This window comes from Delphinus delphis, chromosome 16, assembly GCF_949987515.2.
Source record: "Delphinus delphis chromosome 16, mDelDel1.2, whole genome shotgun sequence".
NCBI classification, from domain to species: domain Eukaryota; kingdom Metazoa; phylum Chordata; class Mammalia; order Artiodactyla; family Delphinidae; genus Delphinus; species Delphinus delphis.
The window spans coordinates 84,092,241-84,116,821 of NC_082698.1; the positions used below are offsets into that span (position 1 = coordinate 84,092,241).

Below are 24,581 nucleotides of genomic sequence, written 5' to 3' on the forward strand. Positions count from 1 at the left end.
TGAATCAGTTGTACATATACATATATCCACCTTTTTTTGTTTCCAGATTCTTTTCCCATATAGGTCATTAGAGAGTACTGAGTGGAGTTCCCTGTGGTATACAGCAGGTTCTTATTAGTTATCTATTCTATATATAGCAGTGTGTGTATATGTCAGTCCCAATTTCCCAATTTATCCCTCCCCCAACCCTGATCCACTGGTAACCATAAGTTAGTCTTCTACATGCATGCCTCTGCTTCTCTTTTGTAAATAAGTTCATTTGTACCTTCCTTTTTTTTAGATACCACATATAAGTGATATCATATGACAGTTGTCTTTCTCTGACTTACTTCACTCAGTATGGAAATCTCCAGGTCCATGCATGTTGCTGCACATGACATTATTTCATTCTTTTTTTTATTTCTGAGTAATATTCCATTGTATACATATAGCATATCTTCTTTATCCATTCCTATGTTGATGGTCATTTAGGTTGCTTCCATGTCCAGGCTATTGTAAATAGTGCTGCAATGAACACTGAGGTGTATAATAACTTCAAATGGAGTATAATCTATTAAAATTTTGAATCATTATTGTACACTTGAAACATATAATATTGTAAATCAACTATACCTAAATTTAAGAAAGAAAGAAAAGAAATAAGCAACCCAGATGCTGGGCAAATATGGAGGTGCAGCCACTGAGATGTGATGCATTTCATGGATTCTAAGACAAATCTGTTTTTATAATTTAGTATCTCTGAAATCGGGATGTGTCTCATAATAATGATCTTTGAGTACTCTGTTATCATTTAATCGGAACTATTTTTAAGTGACAAAACAAAGTCACGTGGGTAAATGGTTCCATGACACTTGTTTTGCTAAAAATAGTACTGATAAGGGGAATATAATATGTGATCAGTGAAAACACAGGTCAACTTCAGAGAAATAAGTCAAACTTGGAGGGAAGAGGCAAGGCCCAGGCCAGAGCAGAGGCCTGGAGCAAGCACTGCACGTGAGTCAAAAGCCAGAAGACCCAAGAGGGGCTCACAAGGCCAGGACAAAGGCCTCGTGTGGAGGCTAGCGACCACAGCCCCTGAATGCTTCTGCCTGGATGTAAATGTTTCCAAGACTCAATGCCACTTTGGAAAGAAGGCCTTTTCTTCCTCCAGCCTATTTATTCACTTTTCAAACTCTTTCATCAATGTTAAATCCTTGCAAACTTCCTGACACCCCAGGTAGTTACTAATCCTTTGCTCTGGGCTTCCAGGATTCTTTAATGATGTATGACACTTTTTGCAATTATTTACTCTTACAACACACTTCAATGAACACCTGTTCCCAGAATGTGGTCAGAGCTTCAATACTGGCATCTGAAACAGTGTGTCAAATGAACAGTAACATTTGAAGCAATTACACATATGAATCAATTACAACCTCCTGTCAAAAGTTTATTTCACTGTGACTGCAAAGAAACTACTTGCAACACGGACAGTTCAAACATTTCCTACTGCCGGAGAGCATTTCAGAACTGCAAAATGAACAAAGAAAAATCTCAAGTTACTAAAGACACAAGAGTGGACCTCTGGTCATGAGAAACGGAATCTCAAGATGGATGGTGTGCTGGGTGGGTGACAGATCACAGGAGTGTGGGTGAATCTCATTCAAACAAGAGCTGCTAGTTTCAAAGACTTCCAACACTTCATTCATCCATCACTTTACAGACACCACGAAAGGAGCAACAAATATTGATCCACACCCAACGGCAGAGAACCACTACGATCTGAGAAGCAATCAGTATGTATGGTAAAGTGTCAAGCACGGAACCACCTGGAAAATCCCTCAAGTCCTAGGATGCAAAAGCGACGAAAAGTAGGAAACACGAGTGCCTCAGCCCTCTAAACGATACCTTGTTTGGGGCAGCTTCGTGACTGGATGGGAGACCGCCTGGGAATACCAGGTGCTGTAGGCTTTTTGCCTCCTGCTCCGCCTTCTCCTTTACTCGCCCGCGGCGGTGGCCGCCGGCTCCGCCGCGCCGGGCCCCGCTGCAGGCCCACCTCCGCAGGCCAACCTCCTCAGGCCCCTCCCACCACAGCGCGCGACGGAGAGGGCGCTCCCCGCCGGCCCGGCCGGCCTGGCGGCCAGAAGGCGGCCAGAAGGCGGCCCTGGAAGGCAGCCGCACCCCCAGACGCTCCCGGGGCGGCTGGCCCGGACCCAGACTCCGCTGCGGGCCCGGTTGCCGTCCATGCGGCCCGCGAGCCCCTCGACCTGCACCTGGCCGCCCCCCACTGGCGCCCAGCCCCGGCGCCGCCACCTGTGTACCGGTGTGTCCCTCCACAGCTCCCTCCGGCACAAGCAACCCCCTCCGCCGTGTCGCCGCGGCCGGGGGCAGGAGCGGGATCGAGGGCAGGGGCCGCTTCCCCGGGCCTGCCGGCCACCAGGGGCGGGGTCCTGAGCTCGGCGTGTGGCGTGCGGGCAACGGTGGCCTTGCTGGCGCTAAGGGGCCGTGGCGACTCAAAGGTGGCTGCCAGTGGCTTCGGGCCAGCTGCTGTCGGGCAGGAGGGCCGGCCCGGTCTGCGGCTGGGCTGCGCCTAGCGCCTCGTGGGCGGGCAGGTGGGATGCCCAAGGGACCGCGGGCGCCGGGCCCTGAAGCCTCCGGGGCCACGTCCGTCCCTGTGAGCAACGTGCGGGATCTGGGGCGGGGCGCCAAGCGCCGAATGGGTTTGCTGGGTCACGCCCGCCCTGGGCTGGGAGGTCGCCAAGCTCTCCGCCACCGCCCGATTCCCGAGATCTCCGTTCCCCCTGCATGGTCGGGCGACGGGGCCCTGCCAGGGCGGGCGGGCCCGCTGGACTGGCGGTAAGGTCCAAGCGCCTGCTAAGCTGCGCCTCAAGAGGCAGACCGCGACCCCACCAACGTCTATTGCCAAACCAGCCTAGACGGGCCCGATCTCGTCTCGATCTCGGAAGCTTAAGCAGGGTCGGGCCTGGTTAGTACTTGGATGGGAGACCGCCTGGGAATACCGGGTGCTGTAGGCTTTTTGCCTCCCGCTCCGTCTTCTCCTTTACTCGCCCGCGGCGGTGGCCGCCGGCTCCGCCCGCGCCGGGCCCCGCTGCAGGCCCCACCTCCTCAGGCCCCTCCCACCACAGCGCGCGACGGAGGGGGCGCTCCCCGCCGGCCCGGCCGGCCTGGCGGCCAGAAGGCGGCCCTGGAAGGCAGCCGCACCCCGAGACGCTCCGGGGCGGCTGGCCCGGACCCAGACTCCGCTGCGGGCCCGGTTGCCGTCCGTGCGGCCCGCGAACCCCTCGACCTGCACCTGGCCGCCCCCACTGCAGCCCAGCCCCGGCGCCGCCACCCGTCTGCCGGGGGGTGTCTCTCCACAGCTCCATCCGGGAAAAGCAGCCCCCCCTGCCGTTTCGCCGCGGCCGGGGGCGGGAGCGGGATAGAGGGCCCAGGCCGCTTCCCCAGGCCTGCTGGCCACCTGGGGCGGGGTCTTGAGCTCCGACAGTGGCGTGGGGGCAAGGGTGGCGTTGCTGGGTCTTAGGGGCCGTGCCAACTCAATGGTGGCTCCCAGTGGCTTCGGGCCAGCTGCTGTCAGGCAGGAGGGCCGGTCCGGTCTGCGTCTGGGCTGCGCCTAGCGCAGCGTGGGTGGGCAGGTGGGATGCCCAAGGGACCGCGGGCCCCGGGCCCTGAAGCCTCCGGCGCCACGTCCCTGTGAGCGACGTGCGGGATCTGGGGCGGGGCGCCAAGCGCCGAAAAGTTTGCTGGGTCCCGCCCGCCCTGGGCTGGGTGGTCGCCAACACCTCCACCAGCCCCCGGTACCGAGACCTCCGTTCCCCTGCCTAGGCGGGCGGCGGGGCCCTGCCAGGGCGGGCGGGCCGCTGGGCTGGCGGTAAGGCCCAAGGGCCTGCTAAGCTGCGCCTCAAGAGGCAGCTCGCGACTCCACTGATGCGTATGGCCAAACCGCCCTAGACGGGTCCTATTTCGTTTCTATCTAGAAGGCTAAGCACGGTCGGGCCTGTTTAGTACATGTATGGGAGACTTCCTGGATGGGAGACCTCCTGGGAATACCGGGTGCTGTAGGCTTTTTGCCTCCCGCTCCGCTTTCTCCTTTAGTCGTCCGCGGCGGCGGCCGCAGGCTGCAACCCAGCCGGGAACCGCTCCAGGCGCCACCTCCTCAGGCCCCTCCCACCACAATACGCGTCGGAGGAGGCGCTCCCAGCCTACCTGGCCAGCCGGGTCTGTCACATCACTGTCTCCAGGCCAAAAGTCTCTTAATGTTCCTCAAACACCAGGCACTTACGTTCTCCCCGATGAGAACTTCTTCCCTGTTTGCCTTCAGGCTTGGCGCCCAGCACACACTCAGCCTGGCTGACTCATGCGGAGCTGGCTCAGGACTCAACCCCCCCCCCACCGCCCCTGCTGGGTCAGGTGCTTCCACACACCCCAGGCTCTCCTCCCTGTAGCGGCTTTCCCACTGCATACAATGACCCTGTCCTGCTCTGGAGAATGACTCTCTAGCAGGCAGGGTCTATAGTTTGTGAACCTTTTTTTTTACATTGTGCTTAAAATACACATATCAAAATTTACCATTTTGACCTTTTTAAGTGTATAGTTCAGCGGTGTTAAGTACACTGATAATGTGGTACAACCATCTCCAGTGTCCATTTCTAAGACTTATTTATCAATCCAAATTGACATCCTGTACCCATTACACGGTAACACCCCATCTCCCCTCCCCCAGCCCCCATAACCTCTCTTCTGCATTCTCTGTCTAGGAACTGGCCTGTTCTAAGTGGGATCATACATTATTTGTCCTGTTGTCTCTGGCCTATTTCATGTAGCATAATGTTTTCAAGGTTCTTCCTTATTGTAGCCTGTGTCAGAATTTCCTTCCTGTTTAAGGAGTAATGCATTCCATTGCATGGATCGTATAGCTTGTGAATCTTTACACTCCCAGGCTTGACCCAGCCCTTGGCAAGTGTTTCTTGGATGAACAAATAAATGTGTGGTCCATCCCTGAGAGGCGGACATATGCCCGAGTTAGTTGAAGACATTCAAGTGATTGCCCAGGAAAAGACACCAGTTACCAATGGAAACTTTCAATGCAAACATAAATATAAGTAAAACATCAACATAAATAAAAATAAAAATTTTAATTTTCACAGAAGAGAATAATCAACATTTTCCCCCTGAGTGTCATCAGGAGCTTAAAAGAACTCCTGTTATTGAAATCCAATCTCAAAATGAAGTCTCTGAGATTTTTCTTTCAATGCCTGGGCTCAAGTCCACCCTGCAGAGGAGAACTCAGCAGGAGATGATCCCTCCTCCACCCGCAGCATCTACCCTAGTCTCCCCTCTCCCATCCCTCATGCTCCCTCCCCTTGTACAGCCTTGTCCATCCCAGCCCTCAGAGCTGGCAAGGCTGCCACTGACACGCCTCCAATCACTTCACAAGCTCTTCTTCTTACAGTCCTCCTTTTCTCTCATGGTTGGATAGTATTCTATTGTATAAATATACCACAATTTCTTTGTTAATTTATTTGTTGATAGTCATTTAATTTATTTCCATATCATGGCTGTTGTGAGTAATGCTGCCATCAACATGGGAGTGCAAGTGTCTCTTCAGTAACCAGTTTCCATTTCCTGTGGGTTTATATCCAGGAGTGGGACTGCTGCATCACATGGTGGTTCTACTTTTCATTTTTGAGGAACTTCCATACTGTTCTCCACAGTGCGGCACCAGTTGACAATCCCACAAACAGTTCACAAAGTTTCCCTTTTCTCCATATTCTCATTAACATTTGTTATTTTTGTCTTCTTGATGATCAACGTTCTAATAGATGTGAGGTGAGACCACATCATGGTTTCGATTTGCATTTCCCTGATGATTAGTGATGTTGAGCACCTGTTCATGTCCCTGTTGGTAACTTGTATGTCTTCTTTGAAAAACTGTCTGTTTAGTTCCTCTGCTCATTTTTTAATCAGATTGTTTTATGAGTCTTATGAGTTCTTTATATGTTTTATATATTAACCCCTATTCTGATATATAGTTTGCAAAATGTTTCTCCCATCCTGTAGGTTGCCTTTTCACTTTGTTGATTGTTTCTTTTACTGTGCAGAAGCTTTTAAGTTTGATGTAGTCCCATCTGTTGATTAGGTTGTTGCTGTTTGTGCTTTTGATGTCACATCCAAAATATCATTGACAAGGCCAATATTGAGGACAGGCTTCCCTACGTTTTCTTCTAGGAGTTTTATGGTTTCAGATCTTAGGTTTAACTGTTTGATCCATTTTGAGTTAATTTTCTGAGTTGTGTAAGATAGTAGTCCAATTTCATTTTTCTGCATGTGGTTCTCCAGTTTTCCCAAAACCATTGTTGAAGAGACTGTCCTGTCCCCACTGGAAGTTTCTGCCTTCATTATTAGATTTTAGCTGTATGTATATGCAGGTTTTTAATTCTGGGCTTTCCACTCTGTTCCATTAGTCTATGGGTCTATTTTTATGCCAGTATTATTACCGAATTAATTACTATAGCTTTGTAGTATAGTTTGAAATTAGAAACCATCATGCTTACGGTGTTGCTTTTCTTTCTCTATTACTTTGGCCATGTGGGATTTTTTTTTTTTGTCATTTCATCCAAATTTTGGGATTGTTTTTTCTATTTCTATAAAAATGCCCCTGGATCACCCATACCGGGAGCATGTGGCAGGTGCAGCAGCCAGTGACACGTCCCTCTTCTGCTGGGAAGTGGCCTGGGAGTCCTGTGCACCCTGTCTCCACCCCTGTTGCACTGTGTGAACCCAAAGGTAAGCTAAACTCTCAAACCCCTCCAAAACAAATTGCCACTGGAATTTTCATAAGGTTTGATTTGATGTTTTCACAAAATTAACTCTTTCAAATAATGAACACAGGATGTCTTTCCATTTATTTGTGTCTTCTTTGATTTCTTTCCATAAAGTCTTGTAGTTTGGGTCGTACAGATCTTTCACTTTCATGGTTAAATTTATTCCTAGGTATTCTGTTGTGTTTGATGCTATTGTGAATCTTTCTGTGAGTTTTCTTTAATTCTTTTTCAGATGTGTCATTGTTAGTTTATAGAAAAGCAATTAATTTCTGTGCATTGATTTTATATCCTGCAAATTTACGGAATTCATTGATTACATCCAACAGATTTTTAGTTGAGTTGGAATTTTTAATATATAAGATCATAGCATCAGCCAAATAGCAAAAATTTACTTGTTCTTTTCCAATTTATATGTCTTTTATTTCTTTGTCTTGGCTGATTTCTGTAGTTAGGACTTCCAGAATTATGCTGAATAAGAGTAGAGAGAGTCAGCACTCTTATCTTGTTCCTGATCTTAGAGGAAAAGCTTTCAATTTTTCTCCACCGAGTATGATGTTAGCTCTGTGTTTGTTGTATATGTCCTTAATATGTTGAGGTGTGTTCTTTCTATCCCCAGTCGGTTGAGGGTTTTTATCATGAAGCGATGTTATATTTTATTAAAAGCTTTTACTGCGTCTATTGAAATGATCATATAATCTTTATCTTTCACTTTTTTTTTTTTTTTTTTTTTTTTTGCAGTACACGGGCCTCTCACTGTTGTGGCCTCTCCTGTTGCGGAGCAAAGGCTCCCGACGCGCAGTCTCAGCGGCCATGGCTCACGGGCCTAGCCGCTCCACGGCGTGTGGGATCTTCCCAGACCGGGGCACGAACCCATGTCCCCTGCATCGGGAGGAGGAGTCTCAACCACTGCGCCACCAGGTAAGCCCATGTCTTTCACTTTATTAATGTGGGGTATCACATTTTGCATACATCAAACACTCCTTGCATCCCAGGGATAAATCCCACTTGGTTATGGTGTATGATCCTTTTCATGTGTTCTTGGATTTGGTTTGCGAATATTTTGTTGAGAGTTTTTGTATCTACGTTTATCAGGGATATTGGTCTATAGTTGTTTTCTTTTAAATTAATTAATGAATTTGGTTGTGCCAGGTCTTAGCTGTGGCTTGCTGGCTACTTAGTTGTGGCATGTGAACTCTTTAGTTGTGGCATGCAAACTCTTTAGTTGCGGCATGCATGTGGGATCTAGTTCCCTGACCAGGGATCCCGAACCTGGGCCCCCTGCATTGGGATTGTGGAGTCTTAACCACTGTGCCACAAGGGAAGTCCCTATAGTTTTCTTTTCTCGTGCTGTCCTTATCTGGCTTTGGTATCAGAGCAATGTTTGCATCATAGCAAAAGTTTGGACATGTTTCCTCCTCTTCAAATTCTGGAAGACTTTAAGAAGGATTGGTGTTAATTTTTCCTTAGACATTTGATAGAATTCACCAGTGAAGCCATCTGGTCCTGAGGTTTTCTGTGTTGAGAGGTTTTAGATTACTGATTCAATCACCTTCCTCATTATTTGTCTGTCAGACTTGCTATTTTTTTTTCCTGGTTCAGTCAGTCTTGGTAGGTTGTATGATTCTAGGTAATTACCCATTTCATGTAGGTCATTTTTTGTTGGCATAAAGATTTTCATAGTAGTTTCTCATGATCTTATGTATTTCTGGATTAACAGTTTAACGTCTCCTCTTTCATTTCTAACTTTGTCTTTTCTCTTTCTTCTTAATGTAGCTAAAGCTTTCTCAATTTTGTTTATTTTTTATAAAAGATCCCTCCTATTGTTTTCTGCTCTCTATTTTCATTGTTTCCACTCTGGGCTTTATTTCCTTTCTTCTGCTAAATTTGGGTTTACTTTGTTCTACTTTTTCTAGTTCCTTGAGGTGTAAAGTTAGGTTGTGTATTTTCTTTTATTTATTTATTTTTAATAAATTTATTTTATTTATTTATTTATTTTTGGCTGCATTGGGTATTCATTGCTGCGTTCAGGCTTTCTGTAGTGGCGGCGAGTGGGGGGCTACTCTTCGTTGCGATGTGCGGGCTTCTCATTGCGGTGGCTTCTCTTGTTGCAGAGCACGGGCTCTAGGCATGTGGACTTCAGTAGTTGTGGCACATGAGCTCAGTAGCTGTGGCTCGCAGGCTCTAGAGTGGAGCGCAGGCTCAGTAGTTGTGGCACACGGGCTTAGTTGCTCCGCAGCATGTGGGAATCTTCCCAGACCAGGGATCGAACCAGTGTTCCCTGCATTGGCAGGCAGATTCTTAACCACTGTGCCACCAGGGAAGCCCCAGGTTGTGTACTTTAGGCTTTTCTAATGTTCATCTATGAATATTTCTCTATAAACCTCCCTCTGTGGACTGCTAGGGGTGTTGGTAAGTTGTGTTCCTCTTTTCATTTGTTTTGAGACTTTCTTTGATTTCTTCTTTGACCCATTGATTTTTTTCATGAATGTTTTGTTTAGTTTCCTTTAGTTGTGGATTTTCCAGCTTTCCTCCTTGTTGTTGATTCTAGTTTAAATTATTGTGGTTCGAAAGGATACCTGGTATGATTTCAATCTTCCTAAACTTGCTAAGAGTTGTTTTATGTCCTATCGTATAATCAATCCTTAGAAATGTGCAGTGTGCACTTATGTAGAATGTATATTCTGCTGCTGTTGGATGGAATGTCCTATAGGTGCCTGGTAGATCCACTTGGTCTAATGTATGGTTTAAGTTCATCATTTCTTGCTGATTTTTGGTCTGGATGATCTATCAATTGTTGAAAGTGGGATGCTGAAATACCCTACTATTAATCTTTCTATGTCTCCCTTCATATCTGTTAGTATTTACTTAATGTATTTAGGTGTTCCAGCGTTGGGTGTGTATGTGTTTATTATTATATCTTTTTGATGGATTGAGTACTTTATCATTTTACTTTTTTAAATAAATTTATTTATTTTTGGCTTCATTAGGTCTTAGTTGCTGTGCTCAGGCTTTCTTTTCAGTTGCAGTGAGCAGGGGCTACTCTTCGTTGCGGTGCACAGGTCTCTCATTAAGGTGGCTTCTCTTGTTGCGGATCACAGGCTCTAGATGTGCGGGCTTCAGTAGTTGTGGCACATGGGCTCAGTAGTTGTGCCTCGTGGGCTCTAGAGCGAAGGCTCAGTAGTTGTGGCACACGGGCTTAGTTGACCTACTGCATGTGGGATCTTCCCAGACCAGGGCTCGAACCCACGTCCCCTGCATTGGCAGGTGGATTCTGAACCACTGGGCCACCAGGGAAGCCCACTTTATCATTTTATAATCGCCTTCTTTGTCGCTTGTTAGTATTTTTGGCTTAAAGTCTATTTTGTCAGATATAAGTGTAGTTTTTCCCATTTTGTATTGGTATTCAGGTGCATGGAATATAATTTTCTGTCCTTTCACTTTGATTCTATGTTTGTCCTTAAATCTGAAATGGGTCTTTCTTACAGTTGGGTGTCATTATTTTAAATTCATTCAGCCACTCTGGGACTTTTAATGGTGAAATCAATCCAGTTACATTTAGAGTAATTATTGATATGTAGGGATTTACTAATGCCAATTTATGAGTTGCTGTCTTGTTGTTTTGTATTTGCATAGTTTCTTTCCCTGTCTTTCTCAGCCTACTTCATAAATTGCTTAATTTCCCTGGTGGTACGCTCTGTTTCCCCTTTCTTTGCCTTTTGTGGATCTACTCTAGTTTTTTGCTTTGTGGATATTTTGTGAATTATATAAAACATCTAATAGATAAAATAGTCCATTTTAACCGAGAATTGCCAAAGCAATCCTAAGGAAAAAGAACAAAGCTGGAGGCATAAACTGCCCAGACTTCAGACTATACTACAAAGCTACATTAATCAAAATGGCATGGCATTGGCACAAAAACATACATATAGATCAATGGAACAGAATAGAGAGCCCAGAAATAAATCCACACTCCTACAGTCAATTAATCTATGACAAAGGAGACAAGAATGTAAAATGGAGAAAAGACAATCTCTTCAGCAAGTGGAGTTGGGAAAGCTGGACAGCCACATGCAAATCAATGAAGTTAGAACACTCCCTCACACCATACACGTAAATAAGCTGAAAATGGCTTAAAGAAAAAAAAATGGCTTAAAGACTTAAGTATAAGTCATGATACCATAAAACTCTTAGAAGGGAACATAGGCAAAACATTCTCTGATATAAATTGTAGCAATGTTTTCTTAGGGCAGCCTACCAAGGCAATAGAAATAAAAGCAAAAATAAACAAATGGGCAATCAAACTTAAAAGCTTTTTCACACCAAAGGAAACCATTAACAAAAAGAAAAGACAATATACGGACTGGGAGAAAACGTTTGCAAATGATGCAACCGACAAGGGATTAATTTCCAAAATATACAAATAGCTCCTACAGTTCAATAACAAAAAACAAATAACCCAATTGAAACATGGGCAGAAGACATAACTAGACAATTCTCCAAAGGAGACGTACATACGGCCAATAGGCACACGAAAATATGCTCAACATAGAATAACTTATAATGGAAAAGAATCTGAAAAAGAGTATCTATTTATAGGTTTGTAATGTTGTCAGCTACTTTTTTTGGCCATGCCATGTGGCTTGTGGAATCTTAGTTCCTTGACTAAGGATGAAACCCAGGACCACGGCAGTGAAAGCACCGAGTCCTAACCACTGGACTGCCAGGGAATTCCCTCAGCTACTATTTCTTTAAAGAAACTATCTGCCCCCTTCTTCCTCTCTTCTTCTGGAATCCCAGTTAGTTGGATATTCGCCTTTCTGAAGGAAACCAATGGCTCTCTCAGGCTTTCTTCACTCTTAGGAAATCTTAGTTCCGCTCCTATTCTAACTGTATTCTTCCTACGGTTGTATCCTCCAGGTCACCCATTCTTCCACCTGGTCTGCCTTGCCGCACATGCTGTCCATTGCATTCTTCATCTCATTCATTCATTGAGTCTTTCAGTCCACAATATTTTTATAATTTCAAAATCTTTGGTAAGGAAATCCTTCTTTTCCTTACATTTATATTTATTACCGGGTTTACTGAATTGCCTTTTTGAGTTTTCTTGTAGCTTGTTGAATTTCTTCGTAATAGGTATTTTGAATTCTTTATCAGTTAGATCATAATATTCCATGCCTTTGTGTTCAGTTGCTGGAGAATTTTCTCTTTGCGATAACATATTTCCCTGGGTTTTCATAGTGTTTAAATATATGCAACTGTGCTATCACCTTTGAAGTAGCAGACACCCTTCTTAGGTAAGGATTTATGTTTACTTTGGTCCTTACAATGGACCCAGTGGGCTATTAGAAACATTTATTTTGTATTCCAGAAGGCGGCACTGTAGGTCAAGCTTGCGGATTCTCCCTTGCCCACTGATTGCAGCCTGTTTTCTGAGCAAGCTCCCCGTCTCCTGGATGCATCTCTACGGAGGCACTAGGAGTGCACACACAAGCTGGCATCAGAGTCGGGGGAGGCGTGGGGTTAGCAGTGAGGCTTTGGGGACATCTGCAGCCTGGGTGGGAGACTCTGGTGTGGGGTAATCCAAGCCTAGTGGGCAGATCCTATGCTGACTTCTGAAGCAGACAACAGGAACCTACTCCTAAAATGTTCTAACATCCCTATCTGCTTCCTTTCCTTGCTCTTTCCACCGCCCAGTCATGGAGGTGACTCCTCGAAGACCCGGGTGCTGCACCCGGGTGCTGTAGGATTTTTACCTCCCGCTTCACTGTCTCCTTTAGTCGTCTGCGTCGGTGGCCACAGGCTCCGCCACGACCGGGCACCGCTGCAGACCACATCTCCTCAGTCCCCTCACACCACAGCGTGCCGGAGTGGGCGCTCCCCGCCAGCCTGGCCGGCCAGGCGGCCAGAAGGCGTCCCTGGAAGGCAGCGGCACACCAGACGCTCCGTTGGTCCCCTGACGCGAAACAGACATGGCCGCGGTCCCGGGTGCCGTCCATGCGGCCCGTGAGCCCCTCGACCTGCACCTGGCGGCCCCCACTGGAGCCCAGCCCCGGCGCCGCCACCTGTCTGCCGGGGGGTGTCTCTCCACAGCTCCATCCGGAAAAAGCCCCCCCTCCACCGTTTCGCCGCGGCCGGGTGCCGGAGAGCGATAGAGGGCCCAGGCCGCTTCCGCGGGACTGCCGGCCACCTGGGGCGGGGTCCTGAGCTCGGACGGTGGTGTGGGGGCAAGGGTGGCGTTGCTGGGTCTAAGGGGCTTTGCCAACTCAATGGTGGCTCCCACTGGCTTCAGGCCAGCTGCTGTCGGGCAGGAGGGCCGGCCCGGTCTGCGGCCGGCCTGCGCCTAGCGCAGTGTGGGTGGGCAGGTGGGATGCCCAAGGGACCGCAGGCCCCGGGCCCTGAAGCCTCCGAGGCCACATCCCTGTGAGCGACCTGCGGGATCTGGGGTGGGAGGCCAAGCGCCGAAAAGTTTGCTGGGTCCCGCCCGCCCTGGGCTGGGTGGTCGCCAACACCTCCGCCACCACCCGGTCCCCGAGACCTCCGTTCATCTGCCTAGGCGGGCGGCGGGGCCCTGCCGGGGCGGGCGGGCCGCTGGGCTGGCCGTAAGGCCCAAGGGCCTGCTAAGCTGCGCCTCAAGAGGCAGCCCGCGACCCACCGACACCTACTGCCAAACCAGCCTAGACGGGCCCGATCAAGTCCGGATCTCGGAAGCTAAGCAGGGTCGGGCCTGGTTAGAACTTAGATGGGAGACCTCCTGGATGGGAGAGCTCCTGGGAATACTGAGAGCTGTAGGCTTTTTGCCTCCCGCTCCGCTTTCTCCTTTGGTCGCCTGCGGCGGCTGCGGCGGCGGCCGTCTCCGCCCCCGCCGGGTACCAGGAACCGCTGCAGGCCCCACCTCCTCAGGCCCCTCCCACCACAGCAAGCGTCTGATGGGGCACTCCCCACCTGCCTGAGCGGCCAGGCGGCCAGAAGGCGTCCCTGGAAGGCAGCGGCACACCAGACGCTCCGGGGGCGGCCTGACGCCACCCAGACATGGCCGCTGACCCGGGTGCCATCCGTTCGGCCCGCGAGCCCCGCGAGCTGCACCTGGCCGCAGCCACTGGAGCCCAGCCCCGGCGCCGCCACCTGTCTTCCGGGGTGTCTCTCCACAGCTCCATCCGGAAAAAGCACCCCCTCCACCGTTTCGCCGCGGCCGGGTGCCGGAGAGCGATAGAGGGCCCAGGCCGCTTCCGCGGGACTGCCGGCCACCTGGGGCGGGGTCCTGAGCTCGGACGGTGGTGTGGGGGCAAGGGTGGCGTTGCTGGGTCTAAGGGGCTTTGCCAACTCAATGGTGGCTCCCAGTGGCTTCGGGCCAGCTGCTGTCGGACAGGAGGGCCGGGCCGGTCTGCCTCTGGGCTACGCCTACCACAGCGTGGGCGGGCAGGTGGGATGCCCGAGGGACCGCGGGCCCCGGGCCCTGAAGCCTCCGGGGCTACGTCCCTGTGAGCGGCCTGTGGGATCTGGGGCGGGGCACGAAGCGCCGAAAAGCTGGCTGTGTCCCACCCGCCCTGGGCTGGGAGGTCGCCAACTCCTCCGCCACCCCCCGGTCCCCGAGACCTCCGTTCCCCTGCCTAGGCGGGCGGTGGGGCCCTGCCGGGGCGGGCGGGCCGCTGGGCCGGCGGTAAGGCCCAAGCGCCTGCTAAGCTGCGCCTCAAGAGGCAGCCCGAGACCCCCCCAGTGTCTACGGCCAAACCACCCTAGACGGGCCCGATCTCGACTCGATCTCGGAAGCTAAGCAGGGTTGGGCCTGGTTAGTAGTTGGATGGGAGACGTGGGCCCGATCTCGACTCGATCTCGGAAGCTAAGCAGGGTTGGGCCTGGTTAGTAGTTGGATGGGAGACGTCGCGGACGGGAGAGCTCCTGGGAACGCCAGGTGCTGTAGGCTTTTTGCCTCCCGCTACACACCTTCTCCTTCTGTCGACCGCGGCGGTCGCGGTGGTGGCGGCGCTGGCAGCGGCCGTCTCCGCCCCCGCCGGGTACCGCTGCAGGCCCCACCTCCTCAGGACCCTCCCACCACAGCCAGCGTCTGATGGGGCGCTCCCCGCCTGCCTGAGCGGCCAGGCGGCCAGAAGGCGTCCCTGGAAGGCAGTGGCACACCAGACGCTCCGTTGGTCCCCTGACGCGAAACAGACATGGCCGCGGTCCCGGGTGCCGTCCATGCGGCCCGTGAGCCCCTCGACCTGCACCTGGCGGCCCCCACTGGAGCCCAGCCCCGGCGCCGCCACCTGTCTGCCGGGGGGTGTCTCTCCACAACTCCATCCGGAAAAAGCCCCCCCTCCACCGTTTCGCCGCGGCCGGGTGCCGGAGAGGGATAGAGGGCCCAGGCCGCTTCCGCGGGACTGCCGGCCACCTGGGGCGGGGTCCTGAGCTCGGACGGTGGTGTGGGGGCAAGGGTGGCGTTGCTGGGTCTAAGGGGCTTTGCCAACTCAATGGTGGCTCCCACTGGCTTTGGGCCAGCTGCTGTCGGGCAGGATGGCCGGCCCGGTCTGCGGCCGGGCTGCGCCCAGCGCAGCGTGGGTGGGCAGGTGGGATGCCCAAGGGACCGCAGGCCCCGGGCCCTGAAGCCTCCGGGGCCACATCCCTGTGAGCGACCTGCGGGATCTGGGGTGGGAGGCCAAGCGCCGAAAAGTTTGCTGGGTCCCGCCCGCCCTGGGCTGGGTGGTCGCCAACACCTCCGCCACCACCCGGTCCCCGAGAAATCCGTTCCTCTGCCTAGGCGGGCGGCGGGGCCCTGCCGGGGCGGGTGGGCCGCTGGGCCGGCGGTAAGGCCCAAGCGCCTGCTAAGCTGCGCCTCAAGAGGCAGCCCGAGACCCCCCCAGTGTCTACGGCCAAACCACCCTAGACGGGCCCATTCTCGACTCGATCTCGGAAGCTAAGCAGCGTTGGGCCTGGTTAGTAGTTGGATGGGAGACGTCGCGGACGGGAGAGCCCCTGGGAATACTGGGAGCTGTAGGCTTTTTACCTCCCGCTACACACCTTCTCCTTTTGTCGACCCCGGCGGTCGCGGCGGGGGCGGCGGAGGCGGCGGCCGTCTCCGCCCCCTCCGTGTACCGCTGCAGGCCCCACCTCCTCAGGACCCTCCCACCACAGCCAGCGTCTGATGGGGCGCTCCCCGCCTGCCTGAGCGGCCAGGCGGCCAGAAGGCGTCCCTGGAAGGCAGAGGCACACCAGACGCTCCGGGGGTGGCCTGAAGGGAACCAGACGTGGCCGCGGACCCGGGGGCCGTCCGTGCGGCCCGCGAGCCCCTCGACCTGCACCTGGCCGCCCCCACTGCAGCCCAGCCCCGGCGCCGCCACCTGTCTGCCGGGGTGGCCCTCCACAGCTCCATACGGAAAAAGCCGCCCCTCCGCCGTTTCGCCAAGGCCGGGGGCGGGAGCGGGATCGAGGGCCCAGGCCGCTTCCCCGGGCCTGCCGGCCACCTGGGGCGGGGTCCTGAGCTCGGACGGTGGCGTGGGGGCGAGGGTGGCGTTGCTGGCTCTTAGGGGCCGTGCCAACTCAATGGTGGCTCCCAGTGGCTTCGGGCCAGCTTCTGTCGGGCGGGAGGGCCGGTCCGGTCTGCGTCTGAGCTGCGCCTAGCGCAGCGTGGGCGGGCAGGGGGGATGCCCAAGGGCCCGCGGTCTCCGGGCCCGGAAGCCTCCTGGGCCACTTCCCCGTGAGCGGCCTGCGGGATCTGGGGCGTGGCGCCTAGCTCCCACAAGTTTGCTGGCTCCCGCCCGCCCTGGGCGGGGTGGTCGCCAGCACCTCCGCCACCCCCAGGTGCCCGAGACCTCCGTTCCCCTGCCTAGGCGGGCGGCGGGGCCCTGCCGGGACGGGCGGGCCGCCGGGCTGACGGTAAGGCCCAAGCGCCTGCTGAGCTGCGCCTCAAGAGGCAGCCCGCCACCCCGCCGGCATCTACTGCCGAAGCAGCCTAGAAGGGCCCGATCTCGCCGCGATCGCGGAAGCTAGGCAGGGTCGGGCCTGGTTAGAACTTGGATGGGAGACCTCTTAGGGAAGCCCGGGTGCTCTAGGCTTTTCGCCTCCCGCTCCGCCTTCTCCTTTTGTCGCTCGCGGCTATCTCCGCCCCCGCCCGGCACAGCTGCAAGCCCCACCTCCTCAGGCCTCTCCCACCACAGCCAGCGTCTGATGGGGCGCTCCCCGCCTGCCTGAGCGGCCAGGCGGCCAGAAGGCGTCCCTGGAAGGCAGAGGCACACCAGACGCTCCGGGGGTGGCCTGAAGGGAACCAGACGTGGCCGCGGACCCGGGGGCCGTCCGTGCGGCCCGCGAGCCCCTCGACCTGCACCTGGCCGCCCCCACTGCAGCCCAGCCCCGGCGCCGCCACCTGTCTGCCGGGGTGGCTCTCCACAGCTCCACACGGAAAAAGCCGCCCCTCCGCCGTTTCGCCGTGGCCGGGGGCGGGAGCGGGATCGAGGGCCCAGGCCGCTTCCCCGGGCCTGCCGGCCACCTGGGGCGGGGTCCTGAGCTCGGACGGTGGCGTGGGGGCGAGGGTGGCGTTGCTGGCTCTTAGGGGCCGTGCCAACTCAATGGTGGCTCCCAGTGGCTTCGGGCCAGCTTCTGTCGGGCGGGAGGGCCGGTCCGGTCTGCGTCTGAGCTGCGCCTAGCGCAGCGTGGGCGGGCAGGGGGGATGCCCAAGGGCCCGCGGTCTCCGGGCCCGGAAGCCTCCTGGGCCACTTCCCCGTGAGCGGCCTGCGGGATCTGGGGCGTGGCGCCTAGCTCCCACAAGTTTGCTGGCTCCCGCCCGCCCTGGGCGGGGTGGTCGCCAGCACCTCCGCCACCCCCAGGTGCCCGAGACCTCCGTTCCCCTGCCTAGGCGGGCGGCGGGGCCCTGCCGGGACGGGCGGGCCGCCGGGCTGACGGTAAGGCCCAAGCGCCTGCTGAGCTGCGCCTCAAGAGGCAGCCCGCCACCCCGCCGGCATCTACTGCTGAAGCAGCCTAGAAGGGCCCGATCTCGCCGCGATCGCGGAAGCTAAGCAGGGTCGGGCCTGGTTAGAACTTGGATGGGAGACCTCTTAGGGAAGCCCGGGTGCTCTAGGCTTTTCGCCTCCCGCTCCGCCTTCTCCTTTTGTCGCTCGCGGCTATCTCCGCCCGGGCCCGGCACAGCTGCAAGCCCCACCTCCTCAGGCCCCTCCCACCACAGCCAGCGTCCGATGGGGCGCTCCCCGCCTGCCTGAGCGGCCAGGCGGCCAGAAGGCGTCCCTGGAAGGCAGAGGCACACCAGACGCTCCGGGGGTGGCCTGAAGGGAACCAGACGTGGCCGCGGACCCGGGGGCCGTCCGTGCGGCCCGCGAGCCCCTCGACCTGCACCTGGCCGCCCCCACTGCAGCCCAGCCCCGGCGCCGCCACCTGTCTGCCGGGGTGGCCCTCCACAGCTCCATACGGAAAAAGCCGCCCCTCCGCCGTTTCGCCAAGGCCGGGGGCAGGAGCGGGATCGAGGGCCCAGGCCGCTTCCCCGGGCCTGCCGGCCACCTGGGGCGGGGTCCTGAGCTCGGACGGTGGCGTGGGGGCGAGGGTGGCGTTGCTGGGTCTTAGGGGCCGTGCCAACTCAATGGTGGCTCCCAGTGGCTTCGGGCCAGCTTCTGTCGGGCGGGAGGGCCGGTCCGGTCTGCGTCTGAGCTGCGCCTAGCGCAGCGTGGGCGGGCAGGGGGGATGCCCAAGGGCCCGCGGTCTCCGGGCCCGGAAGCCTCCTGGGCCACTTCCCCGTGAGCGGCCTGCGGGATCTGGGGCGTGGCGCCTAGCTCCCACAAGTTTGCTGGCTCCCGCCCGCCCCGGGCGGGGTGGTCGCCAGCACCTCCGCCACCCCCAGGTGCCCGAGACCTCCGTTCCCCTGCCTAGGCGGGCGGCGGGGCCCTGCCGGGACGGGCGGGCCGCCGGGCTGACGGTAAGGCCCAAGCGCCTGCTGAGCTGCGCCTCAAGAGGCAGCCCGCCACCCCGCCGGCATCTACTGCCGAAGCAGCCTAGAAGGGCCCGATCTCGCCGCGATTGCGGAAGCTAGGCAGGGTCGGGCCTGGTTAGAACTTGGATGGGAGACCTCTTAGGGAAGCCCGGGTGCTCTAGGCTTTTCGCCTCCCGCTCCGCCTTCTCCTTTTGTCGCTCGCGGCGTTCGCGGCTATCTCCGCCCCCGCCCGGCACAGCTGCAAGCCCCACCTCCTCAGGCCCCTCCCACCACAGCCAGCGTCCGATGGGGCGCTCCCCGCCTGCCTGAGCGGCCAGGCGGCCAGAAGGCGTCCCTGGAAGGCAGAGGCACACCAGATGCTCCGGGGGTGGCCTGAAGGGAACCAGACGTGGCCGCGGACCCGGGGGCCGTCCGTGCGGCCCGCGAGCCCCTCGACCTGCACCTGGCCGCCCCCACTGCAGCCCAGCCCCGGCGCCGCCACCTGTCTGCCGGGGTGGCCCTCCACAGCTCCACACGGAAAAAGCCGCCCCTCCGCCGTTTCGCCAAGGCCGGGGGCGGGAGCGGGATCGAGGGCCCAGGCCGCTTCCCCGGGCCTGCCGGCCACCTGGGGCGGGGTCCTGAGCTCGGACGGTGGCGTGGGGGCGAGGGTGGCGTTGCTGGGTCTTAGGGGCCGTGCCAACTCAATGGTGGCTCCCAGTGGCTTCGGGCCAGCTTCTGTCGGGCGGGAGGGCCGGTCCGGTCTGCGTCTGAGCTGCGCCTAGCGCAGCGTGGGCGGGCAGGGGGGATGCCCAAGGGCCCGCGGTCTCCGGGCCCGGAAGCCTCCTGGGCCACTTCCCCGTGAGCGGCCTGCGGGATCTGGGGCGTGGCGCCTAGCTCCCACAAGTTTGCTGGCTCCCGCCCGCCCTGGGCGGGGTGGTCGCCAGCACCTCCGCCACCCCCAGGTGCCCGAGACCTCCGTTCCCCTGCCTAGGCGGGCGGCGGGGCCCTGCCGGGACGGGCGGGCCGCCGGGCTTACGGTAAGGCCCAAGCGCCTGCTGAGCTGCGCCTCAAGAGGCAGCCCGCCACCCCGCCGGCATCTACTGCCGAAGCAGCCTAGAAGGGCCCGATCTCGCCGCGATCGCGGAAGCTAAGCAGGGTCGGGCCTGGTTAGAACTTGGATGGGAGACCTCTTAGGGAAGCCCGGGTGCTCTAGGCTTTTTGCCTCCCGCTCCGCCTTCTCCTTTTGTCGCTCGCGGCTATCTCCGCCCCCGCCCGGCACAGCTGCAAGCCCCACCTCCTCAGGCCCCTCCCACCACAGCCAGCGTCCGATGGGGCGCTCCCCGCCTGCCTGAGCGGCCAGGCGGCCAGAAGGCGTCCCTGGAAGGCAGAGGCACACCAGACGCTCCGGGGGTGGCCTGAAGGGAACCAGACGTGGCCGCGGACCCGGGGGCCGTCCGTGCGCCCCGCGAGCCCCTCGACGTGCACCTGGCCGCCCCCACTGCAGCCCAGCCCCGGCGCCGCCACCTGTCTGCCGGGGTGGCCCTCCACAGCTCCATACGGAAAAAGCCGCCCCTCCGCCGTTTCGCCAAGGCCGGGGGCGGGAGCGGGATCGAGGGCCCAGGCCGCTTCCCCGGGCCTGCCGGCCACCTGGGGCGGGGTCCTGAGCTCGGACGGTGGCGTGGGGGCGAGGGTGGCGTTCCTGGCTCTTAGGGGCCGTGCCAACTCAATGGTGGCTCCCAGTGGCTTCGGGCCAGCTTCTGTCGGGCGGGAGGGCCGGTCCGGTCTGCGTCTGAGCTGCGCCTAGCGCAGCGTGGGCGGGCAGGGGGGATGCCCAAGGGCCCGCGGTCTCCGGGCCCGGAAGCCTCCTGGGCCACTTCCCCGTGAGCGGCCTGCGGGATCTGGGGCGTGGCGCCTAGCTCCCAAAAGTTTGCTGGCTCCCGCCCGCCCTGGGCGGGGTGGTCGCCAGCACCTCCGCCACCCCCAGGTGCCCGAGACCTCCGTTCCCCTGCCTAGGCGGGCGGCGGGGCCCTGCCGGGACGGGCGGGCCGCCGGGCTGACGGTAAGGCCCAAGCGCCTGCTGAGCTGCGCCTCAAGAGGCAGCCCGCCACCCCGCCGGCATCTACTGCCGAAGCAGCCTAGAAGGGCCCGATCTCGCCGCGATCGCAGAAGCTAGGCAGGGTCGGGCCTGGTTAGAACTTGGATGGGAGACCTCTTAGGGAAGCCCGGGTGCTCTAGGCTTTTCGCCTCCCGCTCCGCCTTCTCCTTTTGTCGCTCGCGGCTATCTCCGCCCGGGCCCGGCACAGCTGCAAGCCCCACCTCCTCAGGCCCCTCCCACCACAGCCAGCGTCTGATGGGGCGCTCCCCGCCTGCCTGAGCGGCCAGGCGGCCAGAAGGCGTCCCTGGAAGGCAGAGGCACACCAGACGCTCCGGGGGTGGCCTGAAGGGAACCAGACGTGGCCGCGGACCCGGGGGCCGTCCGTGCGGCCCGCGAGCCCCTCGACCTGCACCTGGCCGCCCCCACTGCAGCCCAGCCCCGGCGCCGCCACCTGTCTGCCGGGGTGGCCCTCCACAGCTCCACACGGAAAAAGCCGCCCCTCCGCCGTTTCGCCAAGGCCGGGGGCGGGAGCGGGATCGAGGGCCCAGGCCGCTTCCCCGGGCCTGCCGGCCACCTGGGGCGGGGTCCTGAGCTCGGACGGTGGCGTGGGGGCGAGGGTGGCGTTGCTGGCTCTTAGGGGCCGTGCCAACTCAATGGTGGCTCCCAGTGGCTTCGGGCCAGCTTCTGTCGGGCGGGAGGGCCGGTCCGGTCTGCGTCTGAGCTGCGCCTAGCGCAGCGTGGGCGGGCAGGGGGGATGCCCAAGGGCCCGCGGTCTCCGGGCCCGGAAGCCTCCTGGGCCACTTCCCCGTGAGCGGCCTGCGGGATCTGGGGCGTGGCGCCTAGCTCCCAAAAGTTTGCTGGCTCCCGCCCGCCCTGGGCGGGGTGGTCGCCAGCACCTCCGCCACCCCCAGGTGCCCGAGACCTCCGTTCCCCTGCCTAGGCGGGCGGCGGGGCCCTGCCGGGACGGGCGGGCCGCCGGGCTGACGGTAAGGCCCAAGCGCCTGCTGAGCTGCGCCTCAAGAGGCAGCCCGCCACCCCGCCGGCATCTACTGCCGAAGCAGCCTAGAAGGGCCCGATCTCGCCGCGATTGCGGAAGCTAGGCAGGGTCGGGCCTGGTTAGAACTTGGATGGGAGACCTCTTAGGGAAGCCCGGGTGCTCTAGGCTTTTCGCCTCCCGCTCCGCATTCTCCTTTTGTCGCTCGCGGCGTTCGCGGCTATCTCCGCCCCCGCCCGGCACAGCTGCAAGCCCCACCTCCTCAGGCCCCTCCCACCACAGCCAGCGTCCGATGGGGCGCTCCCCGCCTGCCTGAGCGGCCAGGCGGCCAGAAGGCGTCCCTGGAAGGCAGAGGCACACCAGACGCTCCGGGGGTGGCCTGAAGGGAACCAGACGTGGCCGCGGACCCGGGGGCCGTCCGTGCGGCCCGCGAGCCCCTCGACCTGCACCTGGCCGCCCCCACTGCAGCCCAGCCCCGGCGCCGCCACCTGTCTGCCGGGGTGGCTCTCCACAGCTCCACACGGAAAAAGCCGCCCCTCCGCCGTTTCGCCGTGGCCGGGGGCGGGAGCGGGATCGAGGGCCCAGGCCGCTTCCCCGGGCCTGCCGGCCACCTGGGGCGGGGTCCTGAGCTCGGACGGTGGCGTGGGGGCGAGGGTGGCGTTGCTGGCTCTTAGGGGCCGTGCCAACTCAATGGTGGCTCCCAGTGGCTTCGGGCCAGCTTCTGTCGGGCGGGAGGGCCGGTCCGGTCTGCGTCTGAGCTGCGCCTAGCGCAGCGTGGGCGGGCAGGTGGGATGCCCAAGGGCCCGCGGTCTCCGGGCCCGGAAGCCTCCTGGGCCACTTCCCCGTGAGCGGCCTGCGGGATCTGGGGCGTGGCGCCTAGCTCCCACAAGTTTGCTGGCTCCCGCCCGCCCTGGGCGGGGTGGTCGCCAGCACCTCCGCCACCCCCAGGTGCCCGAGACCTCCGTTCCCCTGCCTAGGCGGGCGGCGGGGCCCTGCCGGGACGGGCGGGCCGCCGGGCTGACGGTAAGGCCCAAGCGCCTGCTGAGCTGCGCCTCAAGAGGCAGCCCGCCACCCCGCCGGCATCTACTGCCGAAGCAGCCTAGAAGGGCCCGATCTCGCCGCGATCGCGGAAGCTAGGCAGGGTCGGGCCTGGTTAGAACTTGGATGGGAGACCTCTTAGGGAAGCCCGGGTGCTCTAGGCTTTTTGCCTCCCGCTCCGCCTTCTCCTTTTGTCGCTCGCGGCTATCTCCGCCCCCGCCCGGCACAGCTGCAAGCCCCACCTCCTCAGGCCCCTCCCACCACAGCCAGCGTCCGATGGGGCGCTCCCCGCCTGCCTGAGCGGCCAGGCGGCCAGAAGGCGTCCGTGGAAGGCAGAGGCACACCAGACGCTCCGGGGGTGGCCTGAAGGGAACCAGACGTGGCCGCGGACCCGGGGGCCGTCCGTGCGCCCCGCGAGCCCCTCGACCTGCACCTGGCCGCCCCCACTGCAGCCCAGCCCCGGCGCCGCCACCTGTCTGCCGGGGTGGCCCTCCACAGCTCCATACGGAAAAAGCCGCCCCTCCGCCGTTTCGCCAAGGCCGGGGGCGGGAGCGGGATCGAGGGCCCAGGCCGCTTCCCCGGGCCTGCCGGCCACCTGGGGCGGGGTCCTGAGCTCGGACGGTGGCGTGGGGGCGAGGGTGGCGTTGCTGGCTCTTAGGGGCCGTGCCAACTCAATGGTGGCTCCCAGTGGCTTCGGGCCAGCTTCTGTCGGGCGGGAGGGCCGGTCCGGTCTGCGTCTGAGCTGCGCCTAGCGCAGCGTGGGCGGGCAGGTGGGATGCCCAAGGGCCCGCGGTCTCCGGGCCCGGAAGCCTCCTGGGCCACTTCCCCGTGAGCGGCCTGCGGGATCTGGGGCGTGGCGCCTAGCTCCCACAAGTTTGCTGGCTCCCGCCCGCCCTGGGCGGGGTGGTCGCCAGCACCTCCGCCACCCCCAGGTGCCCGAGACCTCCGTTCCCCTGCCTAGGCGGGCGGCGGGGCCCTGCCGGGACGGGCGGGCCGCCGGGCTGACGGTAAGGCCCAAGCGCCTGCTGAGCTGCGCCTCAAGAGGCAGCCCGCCACCCCGCCGGCATCTACTGCCGAAGCAGCCTAGAAGGGCCCGATCTCGCCGCGATCGCGGAAGCTAGGCAGGGTCGGGCCTGGTTAGAACTTGGATGGGAGACCTCTTAGGGAAGCCCGGGTGCTCTAGGCTTTTCGCCTCCCGCTCCGGCTCCGCCTTCTCCTTTTGTCGCTCGCGGCCATTCGCGGCTATCTCCGCCCCCGCCCGGCACAGCGGCAAGCCCCACCTCCTCAGGCCCCTCCCACCACAGCCAGCGTCCGATGGGGCGCTCCCCGCCTGCCTGAGCGGCCAGGCGGCCAGAAGGCGTCCCTGGAAGGCAGAGGCACACCAGACGCTCCGGGGGTGGCCTGAAGGGAACCAGACGTGGCCGCGGACCCGGGGGCCGTCCGTGCGGCCCGCGAGCCCCTCGACCTGCACCTGGCCGCCCCCACTGCAGCCCAGCCCCGGCGCCGCCACCTGTCTGCCGGGGTGGCCCTCCACAGCTCCACACGGAAAAAGCCGCCCCTCCGCCGTTTCGCCGTGGCCGGGGGCGGGAGCGGGATCGAGGGCCCAGGCCGCTTCCCCGGGCCTGCCGGCCACCTGGGGCGGGGTCCTGAGCTCGGACGGTGGCGTGGGGGCGAGGGTGGCGTTGCTGGCTCTTAGGGGCCGTGCCAACTCAATGGTGGCTCCCAGTG

General features: G+C 59.2%; 1 pseudogene; it reads left to right on the forward strand.

Moving 5' to 3' along the window:
* The first annotated feature begins 2,893 nt into the window (after positions 1–2,893).
* LOC132440132 (5S ribosomal RNA) lies at positions 2,894–3,014 on the forward strand (annotated as a pseudogene).
* The last annotated feature ends 21,567 nt before the right edge of the window (positions 3,015–24,581 follow it).